Here is a 15055-nt window from a genome sequence, read left to right on the forward strand (position 1 = left end):
AGAACTGTACTTTTACAATAATAGAATTTTGCAGTTACCTGTAAAATGAATCTTTGTTTGCCTGACCTGGATTTTCATTTTCATTTTTCTCCTTTTTTTTTTTTTACAAAAAGCTTGATACTGTGTAGCAGGAATGAACACAACAGGGGAAATGTAGCTGTTTTTTTTGTTTTGTTTTTAATAGATGAGATTTACTTTAAAGATCGACCAGCAAGCTATGATCAATCGTTGTCGTTACCTACAGGAAGTATTTAATTCAGATTCCATTAGCAGCATATAATTTGAAAAGTCCTCTTGCTTTAACAAGGGGAGGATTATTCAAATAATTAAAATATTCCACACCTTAATTCTGGGAGCTAATACCATCAAGACAGTGGACTTCCTACACTCTGCCTTCTGTGTGCATGGAAAAGGGAGCCACAGCAACGGGGCGGTGGGGGCATTTCTTCTAAATGCACATAAAGCAAAATAAAACTGTTCCTCACATGTGACAATGCACACGTTAGATCCAATTTCTTACACAGATACAGAGTAGGAAATACAGTGGTACCTCAGGTTAAGTACTTAATTTGTTCTGGAGGTCTGTACTTAACCTGAAACTGTTCTTAACCTGAAGCACCACTTTAGCTAATGGGGCCTCCCGCTGCTGCTGCACCGCCGGAGCACGATTTCTGTTCTCATCCTGAAGCAAAATTCTTAACCTGAAGCACTATTTCTGGGTTAGCGGAGTCTGTAACCTAAAGCATAAGTAACCTGAAGCGTATGTAACATGAAGCGTATGTAACCCAAGGTACCACTGTACATGCTGTGCAAATTGAAGCTCTAATGCTTCTGACCACCTGAACCTCAAAAACAATATCAAAAAACTCCTGTTCTGTGACAGTAAATTGTGTTAAGCAAATGTAATGATCTTGTCAACCTGATCACCTTGGACTGTAACCTGTGTGATAGTGATCACATTTACCAGCAGCACCACACCAAACTGGAAGTTCAGGAGGCACTTAATAGGATCTGGCCTCTTCCCTGCAGCAGAAGCATGCATGTCTGATTCACTTTTTGTTATGGTGTCATTTAGAATTTCAAGTAATTTAATTTCTGCCAACAGGCACATAGCCTCTCTTTGGTTCCCACTACTTACTGAGCTTGAGGAGCCAAAGGAACAATAATGGATTTAGTAAAGGAGCCAAGATTCCACCTTTTGTTTAGGGTGTGTAAGGAATGACCAACCTTCATCCTATTGCTGGGCTTGAATATTTTATCCTAACATATGAAGCCCTGAACAACTTGGGACCAGGCTACCTGAAAGATCACCTTACCCCTGTATGATCACTTTAGTCACCAGGAAAAATTCTGCTCACAGTACTGCCACCAATAAAATAACATAGGGCTATGACCCCCAAAATGGAATTTTCTGCTATTGCCTGTGTGTTATGGAATGGCTATGGAATATATATTAAGCACCATCCATCAGTTGCTTTAGATGTCTTACAAGGACATAACTTTTGGTTCAAATCTTCCCGGACCCCAAAGATCAGACCCTGTTTTATGTATCTTACTGGTTTTATGTTGTAATTCTATTTCAAGGATACTGTTCATTGTTTTTATGTTGTACACCACTTAAAGGTAAAGGGACCCCTGACCCTTACGTCCAGTCGTGACCGACTCTGGGGTTGCGGCGCTCATCTCGCTTTATTGGCCGAGGGAGCCGGCGTACAGCTTCCGGGTCATGTGGCCAGCATGACTAAGCTGCTGCTGGTGAACCAGAGCAGCGCATGGAAACACTGTTTACCTTCCCGCCGGAGTGGTAACTATTTATCTACTTGCACTTTGACGTGCTTTCAAACTGCTAGGTTGGCAGGAACAGGGACCGAGCAATGGGAGCTCACCCCGTCGTGGGGATTCAAACCTCCGACCTTCTGATCGGCAAGTCCTAGGCTCTGTGGTTTAACCCACAGTGCCACCCGCGTCCCCTGTACACCACTCAGGCCTCTCTAAATCATTAAGTGGTTTTTTAATGCTCCTGATTAAATAAGTAAACAATATCTCTCCCTCAACCTGTTGTGGTTCAAGCCATAGTTTCCTTTTCATTGTCCTTCCTGAGGAGGAATCTATTGCAGTTTTGTCCTTGAAAAATGTTATAAAGTTTCTCTCTTTACACCTCAGGGTAGCAAAATTACTGAAAAGGGGTAAGGATAAATGTCCAGGTTTTATTTCAGCCAAAGCAACAATGCTGTTTACCTTCCAGTCCTGCTTCCTGTCCTTTTGAAACACGCCTCTGAAAACAGCACTAATAGTCATGTTATATTGTTGACTGTATAAACAAGAAGGCACATAGGGGAGAGCTGAGATCTGGTAAGAGCAGTCTCTCATGAATTTCACAGCTGATAGGTGGGAACACAAGCAACTCAGAAATGCATCTTAGGCTATGAAACACATACTAGCTTGGGTTTGGCCTGGTTCCCGAGAAACACATATGTGACTCTAGTCTTAAGATAAAAACAAGATCTGCCTTATCTTGTTAGCTAGCCTGACTTGGGCAATCTTTTAGCTAGGGTTGCCTGGGACTGGGCCTAATGCCTTTTTTCATTAAAACCACACACTCATCACAGAGCTATGGTCCTCCTATGGCATAGTACTTTTACTCTGTCACATACAAACTATTAGCTCCTCCTTCAGCCTAGATGAAAGGGTGTCTTTTACCACAGATGACCCTAACGAAGCACCACAAAACACAAGACAAGGAGTGAAGACAGATGTGACATTTGTGCAGCAAGGCGGCCAACCTGGAAGCACCTTAATTGTGCTTAATCCAAATAAGCATTTCCTTTCTAGGGCTCAGTTCTGAGGAAAACTATTTCCTGAGGAGAAGGGCCCACTCCCTGGTTTGCCCAGAGCCCACATCTCTTTCCTTGAACCCTTTGCCACCAGGGCCAGAGATTCGTCCACAGACTTCTCAAGAATCAGAGCCCTGAGGAAATACTGCCTCAGATTAAAATCCCAGGGCCTAGAAGAAGCCAGTAGTTGCAGAGGAAGGCCTTTAACTGGACAGATGCAGTGTTGCGGGTGCAGCCTCTAGTTAAGGAATAACTAATGCAGGCTACAAAGAGCTCCCAGTTGCTCCAGTATACTGATGAGGTAAAATGTATATTTTGCTTCAGCTGCAGGATTGCCAACCATAGTGCTGAAAACCACACTTAGGTCCCTCTCCAAGGTGCTGATGATGCCTTGCCTTGCCTTTCTGTCTGCCTGGAACAGGGTTAACTCTCCATGCTTGAGCCATCACCAATCCATGGTGGCCATATACATTTTCCCACCTTCGACGCATCAAGCAGTTGGTCCCTTACTTTTCCTGCCCTGACCTGGCCACAGTGATCCATGTGACGGTCACCTCCAGGCTTGACTACTGTAATTCACTCTATGTGGGGCTGCCCTTGGAGCTGTCCCAGAAACTCCAGCGGGTGCAGAATGCAGCAGCAAGGCTCCTCACGGGATCTCTGCCATGGGAGCATATTCACCCAGTGCTTTTCCAGCTACACTGGCTCCCGGTGGAGTACAGGGTCAGATTTAAGGTGCTGGTTTTGACCTTTAAAGCCCTTCACGGCCTAGGACCCTCATACCTACGGGACCGCCTCTCCTGGTATGCCCCACGGAGAGCCTCAAGGTCCATAAATAGCAACACCTTAGTGGTCCTGGGCCCTAAGGAAGTTAGATTAGCTTCAACCAGAGCCAGGGCCTTTTCAACTCTGGCTCCGGCCTGGTGGAACGCTCTGCCTCATGAGACCAGGGCCCTGCAGGATCTGATTTCTTTCCGCAGGGCCTGTAGGACAGAGTTGTTCCACCTGGCCTCTGGCTTGGAGCCAATTTGATTCCCTCCCCCTCTTTCTTTTTTCTTTTCCTTTCTCCTCCTGCGATGAGGCTACATTTTAATATTTTAATGCTTCAATATTTTAATGTTGTATTTTAATTTTGTTTTTAAGTTGTATTCATTCAACTTATTTTTATTATTGCTTGTTAGCCGCCCTGAGCCCAGCCTTGGCTGGGGAGGGTGGGGTATAAATAAAAATTATTATTATTATTATTACTTTTCACCAAACCTTCAGCACTGATAGCTGAAACTGCATTTGAATTGCTACTTTGCCTGCCATTTTAACAGTGAAGCTAAAAATTAGTCCTCTTTAGCTTTAGAAACCTGCACATGGTCAAAGCCACAAGTGATCAAAACACTTAAAAAAAGAGAGAGAAGAGCTACATGTGGTGATTTTCTTTATTAAGAGCAGCATAATACCATAATACATGTGCATACAACTTGTGCACAGGTACGAAATAACATTTTAACGGCCCCTGTGTCTTTGGACAAGTCCTAATGTATGGCCAGGATTGTGAAGGGTAGCTGAGGTATCAAACCCAGCAGCAACAAGGATTATGCAAAGAAGTAGTAGCTTGCTGTGCTCTTTTCTTCCTTTTTTTTCTTCCTCGGGCCCTTGGCAATCCTAGCAGCAAGACAGCAAAAGACCTGGAACTGAGGAAATGTTGGCCCATCCCATTTTTACTCACATTCCATAGTTCTATGTTTCATTTCTGCACAACGCCATTTCAGTGATGGAAGAAATGGAGAGTGCATTAACTCTCTGGCCCAAACTGCCTTAACACGATTCATTGTCCTATAGGGAACTATGTAATAGGCTGCCAAACCAGGTTTGACCATTATTTCCCACTGTGCTATGCTTAAAACTTGGTTAGCTCATTGCAGACAAGGACAAGGGCTTTGTTATCCTGAACAGCTTGTTGTAATGCTGTAAAAGCAGCTGTAAGCTTACCCCATGTTCACAAACTGATTTTAAGACAGAAACAACACAATAAATGTACTGCTGCAGTTGCAAAAAATTTTTTTAAAAATACAAATGGACTTCTAGCTTTACTGAACTGCCACAGAGCCTTCAGATAAAGGATGGCTGAACTGCCATACCAACTCACTTTGTCCAGATTGAATTCAGCTTGGTTAATGTATTTATATGTGACCCCTCCAAATAACATGTGTTAGAAACAACCTTTCATATTTTCCAGTCGTTTAATCTACAACCTTAGATTGTAGGTTGTTGCCTTAGCCTTAAGGCTGCAGGCTTGTCTGTCTCTGGACTGACACAGATCTAAAACCTCAATAGAACTTTCATCTTGCCTCATGTCATCTTGCATTGAAGGCGCCATGCTTTCTGGTGGAGCCATTTTGCACTTTCAACTGTTTGTGGACAAATGACTTACAAAAGGCTGTTTCCCCAACCAGTGGTCAAACTTGTGTTTGTTGACCTCTTCTATGCTTTGTGTGAAGAATTCAACTCTCAAGGAGTGAATTGGCCTTGAAAACAAAGTCACTCTTATTTCTGCCATGAAGAAATTCTTTTGTTTTATTGTATATTTCATTTGTCTCTTGACTTCTCTCCTCAAGGAGTTCCCACCCCTTCTCCCTGCTACAATGTTATGCTCACAAGAACCCTTGGAAGCAGTCAGTGGCCAATAGTCCCCGAGGCCTCATCTGGCTACTCCCAAGGAAACCTGAGAGCTGTAGAGTGTTGAGAGTTGTTGGGAAACTCCTATTCCTCTCACAGAACAACAATTCTCAGAGTGGTTTAATGATCCCTCTTCCCAGGGAACTTTGCTCATTAGGTAGACTCACTCAAAACACTTTTTTATCAGTTTTCATCCACTCATCAGCAATATGGGGATAATGACATGGTCATATTGGACAAGGCTCTATGAGGATCATTGGAGATAATGAGGATTAATTAACATTTGAAGTAAATTATATGCCAAGTATCACATTGGACAAAATGAACTTATTCCAATATGACTAGCATCAGCAATCACATTGGGTTGGATCCAGTTAGCACTTAGGTCCCATTAAAATCAATGCGACCAGTTAGGCATGACTAACAAGGCATGTTGACTTCAGTGAAAACTATGTGCAATTAACTGAGCAGCCCTAACTATAGGAAGCTGGCATAACTTAGGCTGGTGTAAATTACCTCTATTCCAAACACCATTTAGGGGCCTTTGGGCTACTGCCAGTTAAGCCAACAGGTGAGTGTGGGACAAATTTTAGAGGATTGGGCACTATGTCATATGGCCAAGCAGAACAGACTTTGGAATAGGTGCAAACCATTCCTCGTCCTTTCCTGCCCCTGACATGCCCCTTGAACACCCCTTTGGTCCATTGGTGTAAGAACTTATAGCTAGCTCTGGCTGAGGCAGTAGAGCTTCAGCTTGGCCAGGCTGAGGGACCTATACTGGTGCATCTCTGCCTTAGCTGGGCAGAGAGTCTTACGCCAGCATAGCTTTAACTGATCCACAGAGAAAAGCCCAAATCACATCAGTTTGGGGGTTTGGAATGTGCTGTAAGTCTAGATCAAGCTCATTGCACTCCCTTTTTCTTTTACCATGTTTCATTTCAGCTTATGATAGTAAAGTTATTATGGGGGAAGAACAGAATCTGACATGAATTCCTACAAGCTCCCCGTCATCACCCATGCTTAAACAATCAATCTGCCACAACTCTGTAAAAAAATTCTAAAAATGGTGGCTTCTTCTGGTCAAGGTTGTTGGATGAGAGGCAGCATTTGCTCCTATAATTAGAAAGAAGGAGGTGGGTATTTTGTTTACACTTCCCTCCTTCCTCTGTAGTTTCCAGCACCAGGGGCATCTTACCCATAGAGGCTAGTGGTGCGGGATGCCAGGGCACCAAGTTCTGGAGGGCGCTGGGGAAGAGGCGGAGGCTTCCTGGCACCATCTCGCCACCCTTGCCCACCTCTGCCATGCCGCGCTGAAGCAGCGCCGATCCTGTAGCCTCCGTCTGCCATGGCCACCACGGCACGAAGCAGTCAGCTGAGCCGGGATGAGCTGCGTCCAGCCTCTGCGTCTTCCACGCGGGAGGTGCCGCCCTCCAGCTGCTGCCCGCCTCCTCCAGCCCCGCCGGAAGTGCTGCCCCCCCTAAAAAAACTCTGGGAAATGGGGGGAGGCAGAGGGAGCTTTGCACCACTGCACCGCATATGCTTAAGATGGCCCTGTCCAGCACTACCTCCCACAATGTTGCAGAGGGGTGGGAGACCTTGAGGTATACAGGGGGCCCTTGAAATCTGCAGAGGGAGGGAGGGATTTGCAAAAATCACCATTCCCTCCTCTGCCATGGATGGAAGGACTGTTTCTGTCGATGGAAGGTGAAGTCTGGATCCAAGCCATTGTGTTTAGGATTACTTGTTTCAACCTCTACTGTTGTCTTGTTATATATTTACAGAAGGTTATATATTTATAGAGGTACAGGAAATGAAACATTTCCCCATTTTCACATTATGTAAGTTAATATAGAAAAACCTAATGAAACAGTCAGAATTGGAGAGAAGGCTGTAATGAAACTTACCTTTGTGATATAAGGCACAGAGAGATCAGGTGAATGATCTAAAATTTCCTTTTCATATTTCAGATATATTGCCCTGCTGAAAGCTGTCAATATACTTAGACCATGAAAATGGAAAGAAATGTATTTTTCAAAAATGAGAAAAAGTTATAACTCATTTAGCAACCTAACATTAATTCTGAGAAAGTGGAGAAAATCAATAATGAAATATTATCAATTATTTTGGGGACAACAAGTTCCATCTTTGGCTGTCTGCAGGCTATATTTCTTAAATGTTTTCTTACTTTAAAAGCCTATGAGGTAGTTCCAAGCTTATTTCTAAAAACCTGGTCCAGTAATGATTTATGATTTTTTAAAAAGTATGAAGGGTAAGTCATGTGATCAGTGGCATTTCCTATGAAAACACTGGATGTTTGTGTTTGCCCTTTTATGACATCTTTAAGTAAAAAGAAAATAGGCATCAGGCACCTTCACAGTGAGGATAAAGAAAATGAAAATCCAACAAGACTTTTAAATACCATCCTCTACACTTCATACAAAAGAGCCAAGAGGCATTTCAATTACAAAGAGAGAAAAAAATAAAATAAATATTTCAAAGAATTGAGTGGAAATTGCATAAAAATGTAAAAGATTGCTTAATATAAAACCAGAATTGTTCAATGATGGTTTACCCCCTTAAAAAAAACCCAAAAGAAAAATGATAAAAACTAGGATATAATAAAAACTTGGCAATATAAATGGCAAAACTGAATACTTCCCCATTCAAGTACTGGGATGCTATTGTAGTGCAAACCTGGTCAAATACCTGTGGTGATGACTTTATGGCTACCCTTTTTTAATGTCTCATTTATGACGAGAGCACTAGCAATTCTCAGGTGTGCTTTGCTCTCTTGATTTAGAGCAAAGAGGACTTCAAATTACCTACCACAACACCCAGAGGATTCCCATGGCAAAGGCGTGCAAATGGCGACTTTGATTGTTTCAATATCAGAAGTCGCATGCACAAATACAACAGGAGCTATGGCAACTTGTGCAGGAGAATGTGCTGTGTGCGTATGTGGTGTGGTTTTTATCTCTTTCTCACACTTACAAGGATTCCTGTGTGCACATCTGGGAATTCTGCTCTGAATTTAAGCATCTCCTGGGCATTAGAGTGCCCTTTATCTTTGTGGCAGGGTTCAGAAGCTAAGGCAGCATTGTATTATTTAAATAAGAAAATGGTTTGAAATCCACAGTGAATTGCTGAGCAGTTCCTCTGCGTGTAAGTTGGTCTCATTCATTCCCATTTGGTTCATAGCCTGCCACAGTGTAGACTAAGGAATGATAACGTGCTGTGAATGTGGGCTTGGGAGGGAAAATCTCTGTTTGAGATCCTGACCTGCCATGTGATGCCCAAAATCTTCCGGATGCAGCGCATGTGGAAGGCATTGAGGTGTCGTTTCTATCAGTTGTAAGTTGCTCCCGACTTACTTCCAGTCAGTTGAATTGGGTGGACCCAAATTCTAGTATTATGAATCGGGTGTGGTGTGGGAAATTCCTCTGTCCACTTCCCTCAGACGACTCATAATTTTAGAAACCTCTAACTTTTCCATCTATAGTTGTCATCACTAAGCTAGAATACAACCACTCCCAAAATTATGCTCTTCTCATAGGGAAACCTTAAGCTACTGCATCCCCTTGTTTGTTTGCCCCCCCCCGCTACCCCCCCCACTTTGTAGGGAAGGGTTTTTTTTTAGACCAGATGATCAGAAATATACATTTTATGCAAATGTGGCCACACCATATATGGCATTCTAATACTTGTCATCTCTATGAATGTATATATGTGACTGATGAACCAAATTCTAACCCACAAATTCTCATGCCACAATAAACCAAGTATTTATTTATTTCATTAAATTTAATAGTTTTTAAAATAATAATAATAATAATAATAATAATAATAATAATAATAATAATAATTTATTATTTATACCCCGCCCATCTGGCTGGGCCTCCCCAGCCACTCTGGGCAGCTTCCATAGAAACCAAAACTACATTAAAAAAACAACAACGAAGTAACTCTAAGTTATTTACAATATACAAACCGGGGGTGGGTGGGGGGGAACACAGATACATTGAATACTAGCAAAGAAGAGAACAAAACAAAATTCTGAATTGTATTTTTTAAAAGCTGGATTGAAATGTCCCACCCACTCATGGATAGAAGGACATAGATAACTAAAAACCAAAGGTCTGGTGGGGGAAAATGTTTTTGACTGAATGCCTACAGATGTGTAAAGTCATCTCTAAGATGCAACAACAACAACAACAACAACAACAACAACAACAACAACAACAACAATTTATTATTTATACCCCGCCCATCTGGCTGGGTTTCTTCAGCCACTCTGGGCGGCTTCCAACAGAATATTAAAATACAATAACCTATTAAACAAAAAAAGCTTCCCTAAACAGGGCTGCCTTCAGATGTCTTCTAAAAGTCTGGTAGTTGTTTTTCTCTTTGACATCTGGTGGGAGGGCGTTCCAACTCATTTTTTTTTTTGCTCCTGTGCATTAAAACAGCTGGGCATTTGGAATTTGTTGTTGTTTAGTCGTTTAGTCGTGTCCGACTCTTCGTGACCCCATTGACCAGAGCATGCCAGGCACTCTTCATGACCCCATGGACCAGAGCACGCCAGGCACTCTGTTTTCCACTGCCTCCCACAGTTTGGTCAAACTCATGCTGGTAGCTTCAAGAACACTGTCCAACCATCTTGTCCTCTGTCGTCCCCTTCTCCTTGTGCTCTCAATCTTTCCCAACATCAGGGTTGGAATTTAGCCTGAAGTATATTATAAAATGCTGATGGACTAAGCGATCATACAAAGACTTCTGGATGAATCTAAGGATGGATATGATTGAGACTGAGAGTCAAACTAGGGGTAATGGCAAAGTGTCACTTTCTGCTGCATCTTTTTTTCTTTTTAATTGGTCATAGAAGGTGTAAGGAAAGTAGATAAATTTGAATCAGTTTGCATTTACAGGTGAACCTCCCTAATTCTCATTCTCAGAAACTATATATGAAGCAAAACACAGCCATGTTTTGAAATCCACACTTCTATGAATTGTGCAAAGCAGTTCTCTAGCCAAACAATGAGTACCAAAGGACATTTATTAGGGTAATGAGTACATATAAATGTATGCATCACTGAAAATAACCTATGAAAATGCACTGTATTTGGGGGAGAGTTGTGTTGCAAATGTGTATATATTAGGCACAATTACATACAAAATTGGTGCATATTAGGATAAATTTGCATTAAAATGCTGGTGAATTTTCATGATGACTTTTTTAACTTTAAAAATTGCAAACTGATGTGGGTAACTAAGTATAAGTTTGGAATTATGAAAAACTGAGAGAGGGCAAAATTGACATACTCACCTAAGCAGGCATGAAAGGAATGCTTCATTTTTGCTTTCTTTGTTACTCCAATTAAAATAATTTCTAAATGCCTTACACCAAAATGGCGGTTTACCATTTTTTTAAAAAAACAACAACCACCTTATAGAAGAAAGCCATACAACAACAGTTAAAATATAGAAACAGATATCCAGAGGTTCATTAAAAGCCAGTACTAAGACTCAGCAGCCTGAGAATGTCTTAGTTAACAGGTGTGCTTTTAACATGCAGCAAAACACCCATACTGTAAGTGCCTGCTCTGTGTCGGACTTTGAATGCATGGGGGTCAGGTTGTTCCCCATTGCAGTCCTGATGTAACATGGAGGTGTGTGCATATGCCAATACTGTACTGCCTGGTATTAGTCCTGTGAGGAAAGCTCCTTCTGGAACATATGGAAACTTCCTTCACTAGTCTAATACAGCTATAGGAGGGGTGATTTTCATCAGGACTACAGTGAAGGAAGAGAGGGTTACATTTCCCTTCCCTGAAAGCTACAGAAAAACACACTTCCTGTCTGTGCCTGTTAGCAATTAAAATAGCAATGCGTTTAGTGTTATGCCCAGTTTAATCCTCGTCAAGAGTGGTGCAGTTGTTTAGTTGGCAGTGGTGTGAATTGACAGCTCCTGGATCCAAACTTTATCTCTACCATGAATCCTCTGAATAACACCATCCTCTCTCTCAGACTCAGTTACAGACTCCACTACCTTACAGTGCTGTTGTGAGCAGGACTGATGTTGTGTATCTTAAAGAGCCCTGAACAAGTAGCTATAACTTGCTATTAGCTGGCTTTCAGGTGCTCCCAAGCTTTTAATTTTGTCCTTGGAGTGTGGAATTCCTTCCTTCCCCCTTTGCATGGTACATAAAGCTTCACTGAGGTGCACAATGGTGTCTTTGCTTGGAGTTCAGCTGAAGTAGCGAGGATTGCACACTTCACTCCTTTGTGTGTTTAAAATTAGATTTTGGCACACCAGGGGGGGAGTGCAACTTGCAACACACTTGTGAGGAGGGGGAAAAGTTAATTCATTTTGAATTCTGCCAGTTAGTATTAAACTTATGAGGCATGAAATCATCTAATTCTGAAGAATAGGTTTTCTACAGAGTTCCCGAAAGAAAACAGTTGAGCTTCAAACATATGGGCTTGGTTTTCACAACCCGCTGGGACCTCCGTTTACTGACGTCTTGATTTACCTGCCCTTGAAAGTGCTCAGTAACTATGGAAGTTTTAAAGTTAAATTCCAGGATACAAAGAAAGGATGAGTCAGACCAATGGTCCATCAACCTTGGTATTGTTTGTATTAATTGGCAGTGGCTCTCCAGGGTTTCATACAGGAAACTCTCATACCTGGATGAACCTGGGACCTTCTGTGTGAAAAGCAGATGTTCTACCAAGCTATTGCATTTCCGCAGATAAACTGTGGGTTATACATGGCCACAACTTTCTTGATTACAACACACCAGAGTTTGGCATTCCACAAGACCCACCCCTTAGAGGTCAGACCAGGCCACTGATTGGTGCTTGTGGTCAGTGCTAGCTGGGGAAATGCCACTGACCAATCAGAACAGGATCGCTCCTTTGCCTCACACCATATGTGGCCTTCTGCAAAATGGTGCTGAGTCAAGAGCTGCCAAAGAACAAGGTCAGTGTTCAGCTCATCTTGTGCTTTTCCTTTCTTTTACATCTCACCCATAATGAGAAGATGGAGAGAGAGAGAGAGAGAGAGAGAGAGAGAGAGAGAGAGAGAGAGAGAGAGCAAGCATTTGTCAGTTTTCAAGGGCCACGGTGAAAGCATGGTTTATCTACTTACATAAAGCATCATTTGCCTGTGAAATGGCTCTTGAAAGCAAAGCATATGGAAGATTTAGGTATATATTTGAATACATTTTACACATGTTTACCAAATTTCTCTTTCTCCATCTCATTTTCATCTCCGTTATATTTTGAGTACCTGCTTTGATTTCTGTGTCAAATGAGAGGGTAGGTGCAGGTGACTAGAAAAGAATCCAGCAGAGATGAAAAGGTGTTTTTGTTTCGGAGCAGCAAACAGGACCAGATTTTGTGTATCATCTTTCATGAAAGGCAAAAAATAAAAATAAAATGATTGCATTTTGCACAACAGCCTCTCATTAACGTTTTAACAGTAAATGTTGCCTATTTTATTTTTTGATGTGGCTTAACTCTTAGTTACCTGGCTTCAACAGGAAGGTCTGTATGTTTGATACATGTACCATCATATTATTACCATATAACATAACGGTGGATCTGTTAAAGTGTTGATACTTTTGTAGTTAAAACAACTAAATTCTAAAATCATTCTTCTTGATTAGTAACCATGGACCAGGGTCTACGCTTCTTAGTCTGTCCTCTGCTCCACCAGTAGAGCCTTCCTCATGGCAGTTCCTGGCAGCTTGTCTTGTGAGATATGCTTAAGCGATGTCATGAGTAGACTCATCAGCTATCTACTCTGCGTAGTGTGGCACATCTCATCCATGTCTTCTTTCTGCATTTTGGCTTGATGTGTGGAAGATTCAGTCTTGTGCTTGAGTCCACAGATGTGCCTGCCACTTTCAAGTGCATTAAAAATAATAATAATAAAAGCTGGATGAGCACAGTGTCAGGCGAAATGCATTTGCATTTCTGGACCCTGGAAAAGGTGTGCAAACTCTCTCGCCTGACATTGTGATGAGCTGCGGAGACACTTGGAGAGCAGAGACTGCTTCCTGTCTCTGAGGCTCAGCACAAGAGGGAAAAGTCTCAGAAGTGGAGCACAGGCTTTAAATGCAGAAGGTCCCAAGTTCAGATCCTGACATCTCTTGGTAGGGGCTGGAAAAGATTTGAGTCTGGAAAAAATGGGATCCCCCTGCCCCATACAAACACACTTGCTGTCCAAACCAGCATACAATACTGAATTAGGTGGATAAAAAGTTTGAGTTGATATAAGGCAATTTCCAATGTTCCTGCTGAAGCCATGGTGGGACAAAATGTATACATTATGCATATTTCAGCATGCAATTGTACCTATCAGGCAGAATTCATGCTTAAATGCTGCTTAGAACTTTTAAAAATCACAGAGTAGTGTGGAAATGTGGAGAGCTGAGCTCTAGCTTGAAGAAAAAGAAGAAACTGAGAGAAATCAGTATTGGCAGATTCATCTACCTTCTAGTAATAAACCATTCTCATATTATTTCTTTTTAAATCTCATCTCTAAAAATTATGGAAGAGTTCATACTTGAGTATCATAATACATTAATAAGCCTTTGCACATCACTGTGGTTAATATGAAGGGAAGAAAGTCTAGTACCAAGAGAAGGAGGAAGACATGTAGCTTCCTCCCTCCGCCCATTACAAAAGCATCACTCTAGTAACAGCTACATCTAGAAATGGCAGGGAGAAAAGAGAGGTGTTTGTGACCTTGCTGCATGTACCAGAACAGTGTTTCCCTAGCCCATTAAAAGAGTGCTAATTTACAGTATGTGGTGTGAATTTCAATCTGCTCAAACTGTTTTCTAAGCTGCAATGTTATACGCACTTGGGACTGAGTCCCATTTAACACTGCAGGATTTACCGATATGCAAACTCACATAGGATCAGGCTGAGGGGCTGTTCTCCGCCCCGCCCCCTGCCCTCGCATCACATTTTGATTTCTGCATTACTTGTCAAAATGATGTGTCCATTGCAGTGAAGACAACATGCTACAACAATCCTTTGCTGCATAGATATCAGCTGGGTTATGAAAAGGCATCTTGAAATATGGAATGTCAATACACCAACCACTGTAAAAAATAATAATGCTTTAACATATTACTAAAAGCTAGGCATTAAAATTAGCAAATGCTCAATGAAAAGGCAAGTCTTTAAGAGCTGCCAATACATAGGTTAGTGTCAGGGAACTGCCATCTGAGACGCAGGAGGTGAAGGGGCTCACGGAGGGTGAGAGAGACCATTCAGCTGAGGAGGGGACCAGCAGGGGGAGAAGTGGAGTTCCAAGGGAAAGTGAGTCGGAGGGAGGGCTCAGAGACACTTCAAGCGAGAACAGTGGGGAGGTTTCAGGACCTCCTATAGGGACACCCACTCCTCGCCGGAAACTGTCACGCCGAGAGTCCAGAAGACGCGTTTCCGTTAAGGAGCTTTTATGCTGGAAGAAGTTCCGTAAACGCCCATTGTCCGATTCAACGAGCGACTGATGGAGCCATGCTTAAGGAGCTCCGTCA

Source organism: Podarcis raffonei, chromosome 6 (genome assembly GCF_027172205.1).
Source record: "Podarcis raffonei isolate rPodRaf1 chromosome 6, rPodRaf1.pri, whole genome shotgun sequence".
NCBI classification, from domain to species: Eukaryota; Metazoa; Chordata; class Lepidosauria; order Squamata; family Lacertidae; genus Podarcis; species Podarcis raffonei.